Genomic DNA, 11,560 nt, shown 5'->3' with positions numbered 1-11,560 from the left:
GGACTGCAGCCTACCAGGCTCCTCTGTCCATGGGATTTTCCAGGCAAGAGTACTGGAGTGGGGTGCCATAATATGCACTAGGAAATTAAAAAATGTATGTGACTTGAGTTATTGTAATATCTGCTTAATTTCAAGGGTCTGGAATCAGTCCTGCAATATTGCTGAGGTACACCTGTATTCTATAAACTTATAAAACATTTCTGCTTTAGAGAATGTTTGAGGGCATTTATTTATCAGTATTGGAAGGACTTAGTTTGAGAACATTGCTATTTGTGATTTGAAACCTGACAGTGGGGAGGAAGGTTCAGGATGGGGAACACATGTATACCTGTGGCAGATTCATTTTGATATATGGCAAAACCAATACAATATTGTAAAGTTAAATAAAATAAAATTAACAAAAAAAAAATAAAATAAAAAAAAGAGAAAAAAGAAAAAAGAAACCTGACAGTGGCATTGCTGTAAGATACTTATGTGTGAATTTGCCAGGATATTACCAGCCTGTTTTAATGTGCTATCTGATTTATTCTATGCTGCCAAGTCACCCCAGTCATGTCTGACTCTGTGTGATCCCACAGACAGCAGCCCACCAGGCTCTGCCATCCCTGGGATTCTCCAGGCAAGAACACTGGAGTGGGTTGCCATTTCCTTCTCCAATGCATGAAAGTGAAAAGTGAAAGTGAAGTCGCTCAGTCGTGTCCAACTCCTAGTGACCCCATGGACTGCAGCTTACCAGGCTCCTCCATCCATGGGATTTTCCAGGCAAGAATACTGGAGTGGAGTGCCATTGGTTCCATATCATTTCTTAAATGAAATTTTGCTCAGCTAGAAAAGGAGTACTGCTGGGGTCCAGCCCCGGTTGGATCCAGGGATTCCCTCAGGATGACGGTGTCGGCAATTTAAAATGCTGCTGCTGCTGCTGCCAAGTCGCTTCAGTCGTATCCGACTCTGTGCGACCCCATAGACAGCAGCCCACCAGGCTCCTCTGTTCCTGGGATTCTCCAGGCAAGAATACTGGAGTGGGTTGCCATTTCCTTGGGGAAGGAAATGAAAGTGAAAAGTGAAAGTGAAGTCGCTCAGTCGTGCCCGACTCTTAGCAACCCCATGGACTGGAGCCTACCAGGCTCCTCCATCCGTGGGATTATCCAGGCAAAAGTACTGGAGTGGGGTGCCATTGCCTTCTCCGGCGATTTAGAATAGCAATAGCTTAATTAAGTATTAATTAGAGACATAAAGAGTGGTTAAATAGGGATAGCTCAGTAAGAAAATTCAGTGGAGAAAAGAGGCTGAATAACTTCGTTTACGTGGAAAACCAGTAAAACTCCAAGACAAGGAGTTTGTGTCACCTACGTAGGCCATAGGTGTCCTCCCGTTCTCCCGAAGGAGAAGAAACACTAAGGCCTCCCCAGTCAGATCTTAGAAGCCCAGGCAAAATTAGTAGGCTTGACAAGCCTCCACGGTCCAGATGGGAATTCAGCCAGAAGGTGAGAGAAAGAACAACATGGGGAGACCAAGCTTCGGTGAGCAAGGCCCATAGCTTTATTTTCAATAGGGGCTTTTATACCGTAAGTTGCACATAGAGGATAATAGGGGGTGTGAAATCATGCAAAGTCAACATTCTTTGATCCTTATCAAAACCAGGATTTCTTTTCTGCAAACTTATCATATACAAATGGTTTAGGTGATTTACATCATCTTCTGGCCAGAAGGCCTGTTAACATTTTATGACTCTGACAAAGGTTTGTCAACCATAAGACTTATTTTCTCTAAGAGTAATTATTTTAAAGTTTGGCACCATCCTCCGAAGGTGTTAGATAAAGTTGCATTCCTGTAGGGCAAAGGCAGTAGGTTTACAACAAAGGAAAGAATTTATTACCTTAAGGGTCTAAAGTTGTTAATACCAAGGCCACTGCTTATTTTTTCTACATACCAACTATATTAATTAATACACTTCCAAGGATACAATACAGGGGATGTGGAAACTTGGCAGCAAGCATTGGCTCAGCAATGAAATCTTCTACTAGTTCTATTCTGACAATTTCTAACTCTCCGAGCGGCTCTATACTATATGAATATCTTAAGCTCCCCATGCCTCTCCTGGCTGGGAGACTGTAAACAATCGTATGCATAGCTATAGGAGTCCGGGTAAACCTGTCAGGCAAGTTAGAGAGCCATCTGAGGGGTTTGTGAACTAAAACACTCTTGTCACGCCCAGGAACTTTATTAACTGGAGCTGTAAGTTAACTCTTTTTCAGAGAGAGAGATGGTGGTGGGGGACAGCTCCCGTAAAGTCAGAGGTGTAGGTGAGAGCACAAAGCAGTGAAGTAGGCAGACTCTGGTTTTGGGGTAGACGCTCAGGCAGGCCTAGAGGGGCACCCCTCGAGTTCTGGCTCGCCTTGCCCACCAGAACTCTCCCACATAACCTTGTTATGGGTGGGGACTCCCATGCTGGCTCCCGGCAAAGTACCAAATGTTTTTTAATTTTCAGATATTTAATGTTATCTGAAGCCTAATGCTAAAAGCAATAATTTAAAAAGAAGGTTAACAACTTTAAGTTTTCATATTCATTTGGAATTTTCTAAAATGAAATTTTGACTCAAAGAGAAGTTTGGAAAGAACTAAACAGGATTATTGCTAAAAACTGTGACACAAATTAAACTGATGGTATTTAGAATCCTTTTTATATGGAGAGCCAATAAACCTGTGGTAATAATGACTGATCTTACTGATTTTAGTTCTTACTTTTCAAGGAAAACTTCATATTGAAAGTGCACTTGGGCTTCCTTGGTGACTCAGTGGTAGAGAATCTGTCTGCCAATGCAGGATACACGGGTTTGATCCCTGATCCTGGAAGATCCACATGCCGAGGAGAGACTAGGCTCATGTGCCACAACTATTGAGCCTGTGCTATAGAGCCTGGTAACCACAACTCCTGAGCCCGTGTGCTGCCACTGTTGAAGCCTGCGTGCCCTAGAGTCTGTGTTCCGCAACAAGAGATGGTGGTGAAAGTAGCTCAGTTGTGTCCGACTCTGCAACCACATGGACTGTACAGTCCATGGAATTCTCCAGGCCAGAATAATGGAGTGGGTAGCCTTTCCTTTCTCCAGGGGTTTTTCCCAACCCAGGGATTGAACCCAGGTCTCCCATATTGTGGTTGGATTCTTTACCAGCTGAGCCACAAGGGAAGCCCAAGAAAACTGGAGCGGGTAGCCTATCCTTTCTCCAGGGGATCTTCCTGACCTAGGCATAGAACTGGGGTCTCCTGCATGGCAGGTGGATTCTTTACCAACTGAGCTATGAAGGAAGCCCAATGAGAAGCCTGTGCAGTGCAGCTAAAGCATAGCCCTCTCTTGCTGCAACTAGAAAAAGGCCCATGCAGCAATGAAGACCCAACACAGCCAAAAAATATAAAATAAACAAGTAAATAAATAAAATGAAAAAAGAAAGTGCAATTATTTGGGGGCATCACTTTTGCTTCACCTGTTCCATTCAGTACTTCCTCTTCTGTACTCAGTCACTCAGTCATATCCTGTAGCCTGCCAGGATCCTCTGTCCATGGAATTCTCCAGGTAAGAATACTGGAGTGGGATGTCATTTCCTTCTCCAGGGGACTGCTACTATGCTATCAGAGTGGGAGATTCAAGTACTTTTAAAGGAACCTCAGTTCAGTTCAGTTCAGTTCAGTCGCTCAGTTGTGTCCTACTCTTTGTGACCCCCTGAATAGCAGCTCGCCAGTCCTCCCTGTCCATTACCAACTCCCAGTGTTGACTCAAAGTCATATGCATCGAGTTGGTGATGCCATCCAGCCATCTCATCCTCTGTTGTCCCCTTCTCCTCCTGCCCTCAATCCCTCCCAGCATCAGGGTCTTTTCAAATGAGTCAACTCTTCGCATGAGGTGGCCAAAGTATTGGAGTTTCAGCCTCAGCATCAGTCCTTCCAATGAACACCCAGGACTGATCTACTTTAGGATGGACTGGTTGGGTCTCCTTGCAGTCCAAGGGACTCTCAAGAGTCTTCTCCAACACCACAGTTCAAAAGCATCAATTCTTTGGCGCTTAGCTTTCTTCACAGTCCGACTCTCACATCCATACATGACCACTGGAAAAACCATAGCCTTGACTAGATGGACCTTTGTTGGCAAAGTAATATTTCTGCTTTTTAATATGCTGTCTAGGTTGGTCATAACTTTCCTTCCAAGGGGTACGTGTCTTTTAATTTCATGGCTGCAATCATCATCTGCAGTGATTTTTTAGCCCCCAAAAAGGAACCTAGAGCCTATTAAATAATACAGAAGACAAATTCTAGAGATATTACTGTTTTAAGCATTTTCATGAAAGTAGAAACCTTAGCAATGACACCATCATATAAGAACTAAATTTAAGTAAAACAAATTTCAACATAATCTCAGAAGCTACATCAGAAGTTTATCACGTATGTATTTTGGTATGATTTAAAACCCGTTTTCTTCTTTTTTGGTTCTTTTAAAAGGTGAAAACAGTCTTTACCTTCTAATAGATAGGATAAACCTATAAAATATCATGGACTCTAGAGTGACCTTTATTTTCTTTCAGTAATTTCCAGTTTCTTTAACTGTGATTTCCTGTGTAAGTCTATTCAAAGATGCATTATTTTTGGAGTTCCTTCCTAGGAAATAACAAAAATAGCTTTTTCCATAAGGGATAGTCTTAAATTTTGAATAATTTTTTCTCATAACAGCTTATGATTTTTAGTCTTTACTATTAAAAATAAAACACTTGTCTTTTCAATAATAAAAAATTATTTTCCTTAGTCAAATAGAACCAAAATTAATATTTTAATGTTTAGTGTATCATAGTACTATGAAAAATATTTACAAAGGACTTAGAAGATTAAATAAAGTGCTATGAAAGCCATTCTTCTCCTACTCTTTAATTTTCTTCATGAAAGAATGTACTTTTTCTTCCTAAGTCATCTAAATTTAAAATACTGAGATCTACTGAAACTGTTAGAATAATAATAATAGGACTCAATTACTAAGTCAAGAACTGTGCTGGATTTTAAACACACTAATTAAACTCTCCAAAAACTTTGCTAGGCATATTTCACTATTTCTCAATGAAGAAATTAAGGTCCAGAGAGGTGTAAAAATGAACCATATGTATGGGTCAGTGTATGAAGTCTAACTCTAAAGCTTGGTACCTTTACAAGAGCTATAATGATTATTACCAAGATTTAAATTATTTTAAAGAGCTGAGCAATAAGAAATTTTAAGAATTAAATAATTTGATACATGGAGATATGAAAAATCAATATTCTTCCAGTTAAAGAGTAAATATAAATGTCTCATGTATAATGTATGCTAAATTCTTTAATTTTCAAAACTGATTTGATAATCATACTTTCAAAAAGTCTACAAAATTTTTGTTTCCTTTACTATTTTAGCATTTACTAGTGAAAAAATGAAAATTGGTCAGAGAATGGCCAGTTCTTCTGTCACTGCATCTAACGGGTATTCTCTGGCTGAACCAGTGCAGCACTATGGTATGTGACAAAAAACTACAGTATGATAGTTAATAAAACATTTTTTGTGGGAATTATGGTTAAACAGAGTTTTTTTTAAAATTAATTAATTTATTTTACTTTACAATATTGTATTGGTTTTGTCATACATTGACTTGAATCCTCCATGAGTGTACATGTGTTCCCCATCCTAAACCCCCCTGCCACTTCCTTCCCCGTCCCATCCATCTGGGTCATCCCAGTGCACCAGCCCTGAGCACCCTGTATCATGCATCAAACCTGGACTGGCAATTCGTTTCACATGTGATATTTTACATGTTTCAATGCCATTCTCCCATATCATCCCACCCTCACTCTCTCCCACGGAGTCCAAGAGACTGTTCAATACATCTGTGTCTCTTTTGCTATCTCGCATACAGGGTTATCGTTACCTTCTTTCTAAATTCCATATATTTGTGTTAGTATACTGTATTGGTGTTTTTCTTTCTGACTTACCTCACTCTGTATAATAGGCTCCAGTTTCATCCACCTCATTAGAACTGATTCAAATGTATTCTTTTTAATGGCTGAGTAATATTCTGCTTCCTTGGCAGGAGCAGCCGAGAGGAGCTACCCCACGTCCGAGGTCAGGGGCAGTGGCCAAGAGGAGCAACACCACATCCAAGGAGTGTTGGCTGCGTGGGCGCAGGAGGGTCGAGAGGAGCTACTCCACGTTCAAGGTCAGGAGAGGTGGCGGTGAGGAGATACCCCTCGTCCAAGGTGAGGAGCAGTGGCTGTGCTTTGCTGGAGCAGCTGTGAAGAGATACTCCATGTCCAAGGTAAGAGAAACCCAAGTAAGATGGTAGGTGTTGCAAGAGGGCATCAGAGGGCAGACACACTGAAACCATAATCACAGAAAACTAGTCAATGTAATCAGACTAGGACCACAGCCTTGTCTAACTCAATGAAACTAAGCCATGCCCGTGAGGCAACCCAAGACGGGCGGGTCATGGTGGAGAGGTCTGACAGAATGTGGTCCACTGGAGAAGGGAATGGCAAACCACTTTAATATTCTTGCCTTGATAACCCCATGAACAGTATGAAAAGGCAAAATGATAGGATACTGAAAGAGGAACCCCTTAGGTCGGTAGGTGCCCAATATGCTACTGGAGATCATGGAGAAATAACTCCATAAAGAATGAAGGGATGGAGTCAAAGCAAAAACAATACCCAGTTGTGGATGTGATTGGTGATAGAAGCAGGTCCGACGCTGTAAAGAGCAATATTGCATAGGAACCTGGAATGTTAGGTCCATGAATCAAGGCAAATTCAGTTCAGTTCAGTTCAGTCACTCAGTTGTGTCTGACTCTTTGCGACCCCATGAATCGCAGCACGCCAGGCCTCCCTGTCCATCACCAACTCCTGGAGTTCACTCAGACTCACGTCCATCGAGTCAGTGATGCCATCCAGCCATCTCATCCTCTGTCATCCCCTTCTCCTCCTGCCCCCAATCCCTCCCAGCATCAGAGTCTTTTCCAATGAGTCAACTCTTCACATGAGGTGGCCAAAGTACTGGAGTTTCAGCTTTAGCATCATTCCCTCCAAAGAAATCCCAGGGGTGTTCTCCTTCAGAATGGACTGGTTGGATCTCCTTGCAGTCCAAGGGACTTTCAAGAGTCTTCTCTAACACCACATTCAGGTATGACCTAAATGAAATCCCTTATGATTATACAGTGGAAGTAAGAAATAGAGTTAAGGGACTAGATCTGATAGATAGGGTGCCTGATGAACTATGGACTGAGGTTTGTGACATTGTACAGGAGACACGGATCAAGACCATCCCCATGGAAAAGAAATGCAAAAAAGCAAAATGGCTGTCTGGGGAAGCCTTACAAATAGCTGTGAAAAGAGAAGCGAAAAGCAAAGGAGAAAAGGAAAGATATAAGCATCTGAATGCAGAGTTTCAAAGAATAGCAAGAAGAGATAAGAAAGCCTTCCTCAGAGATCAATGCAAAGAAATAGAGGAAAACAACAGAATGGGAAAGACTAGAGATCTCTTCAAGAAAATTAGAGATACCAAGGGAACATTTCATGCAAAGATGGGCTCGATAAAGGACAGAAATGGTATGGACCTAACAGAAGCAGAAGATATAAAGAAGAGATGGCAAGAATACACAGAAGAACTATACAAAAAAGATCTTCATGACCCAGATAATCATGATGGTGTGATCACTGACCTAGAGCCAGACATCCTGGAATGTGAAGTCAAGTGGGCCTTAGAAAGCATCACTATGAACAAAGCTAGTGGAGGTGATGGAATTCCAGTTGAGCTATTCCAAATCCTGAAAGATGATGCTGTGCAAGTGCTGCACTCAATATGCCAGCAAATTTGGAAAACTCAGCAGTGGCCACAGGACTGGAAAAGGTCAGTTTTCATTCCAATCCCAAAGAAAGGCAATGCCAAAGAATGCTCAAACTACCACACAATTGCACTCATCTCACATGCTAGTAAAGTAATGCTCAAAATTCTCCAAGCCAGACTTCAGCAATACGTGAACTGTGAACTTCCTGATGTTCAAGCTGGATTTAGAAAAGGCAGAGGAACCAGAGATCAAATTGCCAACATCCACTGGATCATGGAAAAGGCAAGAGAGTTCCAGAAAAACATCTGCTTCATTGACTATGCCAAAGCTTTTGATTGTGTGGATCACAATAAACTGTTGAAAATTCTTCAAGAGATGGGAATACCAGACCACCTGTTCTGCCTCTTGAGAAATCTATGCAGGTCAGGAAGCAACAGTTAGAACTGGACATGGAACAACAGACTGGTTCCAAATAGGAAAAGGAGTACGTCAAGGCTGTATAGTGTCATCCTGCTTAATTAACTTATATGCAGAGTACATCATGAGAAAGGCTGGGCTGGAAGAAACACAAGCTGGAATCAAGATTGCCGGGAGAAATATCAATAACCTCAGATATGCAGATGACACCACCCTTATGGCAGAAAGTGAAGAGGAACTCAAAAGCCTCTTGATGAAAGTGAAAGAGGAGAGTGAAAAGTTGGCTTAAAGCTCAACATTCAGAAAACGAAGATCATGGCATCTGGTCCCATCACTTCATGGGAAATAGATGGGGAAACAGTATCAGACTTTATTTTTTTGGGCTCCAAAATCACTGCAGATGGTGACTGCAGCCATGAAATTAAAAGACGCTTACTCCTTGGAAGAAAAGTTATGACCAACCTAGATAGCATATTCAAAAGCAGAGATATTACTTTGCCAACGAAGGTCCGTCTAGTCAAGGCTATGGTTTTTCCAGTGGTCATGTATGGATGTGAGAGTTGGACTGTGAAGAAGGCTGAGCGCTGAAGAATTGATGCTTTTGAACTGTAGTGTTGGAGAAGACTCTTGAAAGTCCCTTGGACTGCCAGGAGATCCAACCAGTCCATTCTGAAGGAGATCAGCCCTGGGATTTCTTTGGAGGGAATGATGCTGAAGCTGAAACTCCAGTACTTTGGCCACCTCATGTGAAGAGTTGACTCATTGGAAAAGACTCTGATGCTGGGAGGGATTGGGGGCAGGAGGAGAAGGGGACGACAGAGGATGAGATGGCTGGATGGCATCACTGACTCGATGGACTTGAGTCTGAGTGAACTCCGGGAGTTGGTGATGGACAGGGAGGCCTGGCGTGCTGCGATTCATGGGGTCGAAAAGAGTCGGATATGACTGAGTGACTGAACTGAACTGAACTAACAATTAAATATAAACTTAAAAATATTTATGTGACAGAAAGTTTCCATGTTCCTAGGTGAATCTGATGTTAGAATACAAAAATATCTTCTAAAAAGATCTAAATGTTAACTATTACATTTTCTCATGTGGCTGGTATAATTCTTGAATTAGGAGGAAATTTCAATTAAATGACTTCTAAGATTCTATCTAAGTCTATTTTTCAGGAATGCTTTTCTTGAAAACAAATAGGAGATCGGCAAGTGAAGATTATCACTGACAATGGCATTTTCAAAGAGTAAAATAGTCTTTGATGAAGTTTTGAAGCACTTCTCTATTTTTTATTCACAAATGCAATATTCGCACCGAACCTAGAAATGATTAGATCAGTACTGCACTGGCAACCCACTCCAGTACTCTCGCCTGGAAAATCCCATGTACGGAGGAGCCTGGTAGGCTGCAGTCCATGGGGTCGCTAAGAGTCAGGCACGACTGAGCGACTTCACTTTCACTCTTCACTTTCATGCATTGGAGAAGGAAATGGCAACCCACTCCAGTGTTCTTGCCTGGAGAATCCCAGGGACGGGGGAGCCTGGTGGGCTGCCGTCTATGGGGTCGCACAGAGTCGGACACGACTGAAGCGACGCAGCAGCAGCAGCAGCAGCAGCAGATGTTTGCTGCTGCTGCTGCTGTTAAGTCGCTGCAGAAGACGTTTGCTGCTGCTTCTGCTGCTGCTGTTAAGTTGCTTCAGTCATGTCCGACTGTGTGCGACCCCATAGACGGCAGCCCACCAGGCTCCTCCGTCCCTGGGATTCTCCAGGCAAGAACACTGGAGTGGGTTGCCATTTCCTTCTCCAATGCATGAAAGTGAAGAGTGAAAGTGTAATCGCTCAGTCGTGCCCGACTCTTAGCGACCCCATGGACTGCAGCCTTCCAGGCTCCTCCGTCCATGGCATTTTCCAGGCAAGAGTACTGGAGTCAGTTGCCGTTGCCTTCTCTGAGTAAACGTCTTAGTTCAAGGTAAAGTCTTATTGTTGGAATCTTACACTCACTTCCTGTAAAGAATAGCCAAACAAAGGCCAAGGGAAAAGAGGTACTAGCTTTATGAATAGAAGAATAGCGGGGCCAGTATTTGCTTCATCTTAAAATGCAGGGCCTTGCTATTAAAACTGGGATTTCTCGGGTGGGTCAGTGGTAAGGAATCCGCCTACTAATGCAGGATATGTGGGTTCTCTTGGGTAGAGAAGACCCCTGGAGAAAGAAACGGCAGCCCACTTCAGTGTTCTTGCCTGGAAAACCCCAAAGACAGAGGAGTGTGGTGGACTACAAGTCCACGAAGATTTAACAACAACAGCTGTTAAAACTAAATTGAAGAATGAGGCACAGTTCTGGAAACCTAAGCTGGGCTTTCTAGTCCCTTTGCTGAATCTAAGTCATGAAACTCCCACTCTCAAGTGTGTCTGCAGAAAGAATACGGCAGGCTACTAAGAGGGATATTGACTAGTCTTATCAACTTCACTGCTAAGGCAATGGCAACCTACTCCAGTACTCTTGCCTGGAAAATCCCATGGACAGAGGAGCCTGGTAGGCTGCAGTCCATGGGGTTTCGAAGAGTCGAAGAGTTGGACACGACTGAGAGACTTCACTTTCACTTTTCACTTTCATGCATTGGAGAAGGAAATGGCAACCCACTCCAGTGTTCTTGCCTGGAGAATCCCAGGGATGGCGGAGCCTGGTGGGTTGCCGTCCATGGGGTCTCACAGAGTCGGACACGACTGAAGTGACTTAGCAGCTTAGCAGCAGCAGCAGGGATTATTACATAGGAATGGGAAATAAAAGAGGAAGTGGAAAGAGATTGCTATGCATTATTTAGGAAAATGTAGAATCTCCACCCACTCCTTGACACACACGCGCGTGCACACACACAAAACTGCTCATTCAACATCTTGGACTAGATAAGTTAGCAGCATTATCTCATCTGCAGAAGTGCTAAAAAAGTAAAGAAGGGTAAGTTTGGAAGAGTATCTCTTCTTTTTTGAGTTGAGGTAGCAACGCGAGGAGAGGAAAAGAGAGGCTTTTCTTATAGTTTTATTTTACGTGAGCATACATTCCTTCTAGGCAACCTTGAGTGATGTGTCACAGAATTGCTGGGGTCCAGCCCCGGCTGATCCAGGGTATTTGAAGGGGAGACGGCTTCGGCGAGGATCAGGATACAATAGCTTCAATTAGACATTAATTAGAGATGTAAAAAGTAATAGAATGAGGATAGCTCAGAAGGAAAATTCAGTGGAGAAAAGAGGCTGAGTAGCTTGGTTTACGCGGGAGACCAATAAAACTTCAAGACAAGAAGCTT

The sequence above is a fragment of the Bos mutus genome, chromosome 3, assembly GCF_027580195.1.
Source record: "Bos mutus isolate GX-2022 chromosome 3, NWIPB_WYAK_1.1, whole genome shotgun sequence".
Classification (NCBI taxonomy): Eukaryota; Metazoa; Chordata; class Mammalia; order Artiodactyla; family Bovidae; genus Bos; species Bos mutus.
Note: the sequence above shows the minus strand (reverse complement) of the source record.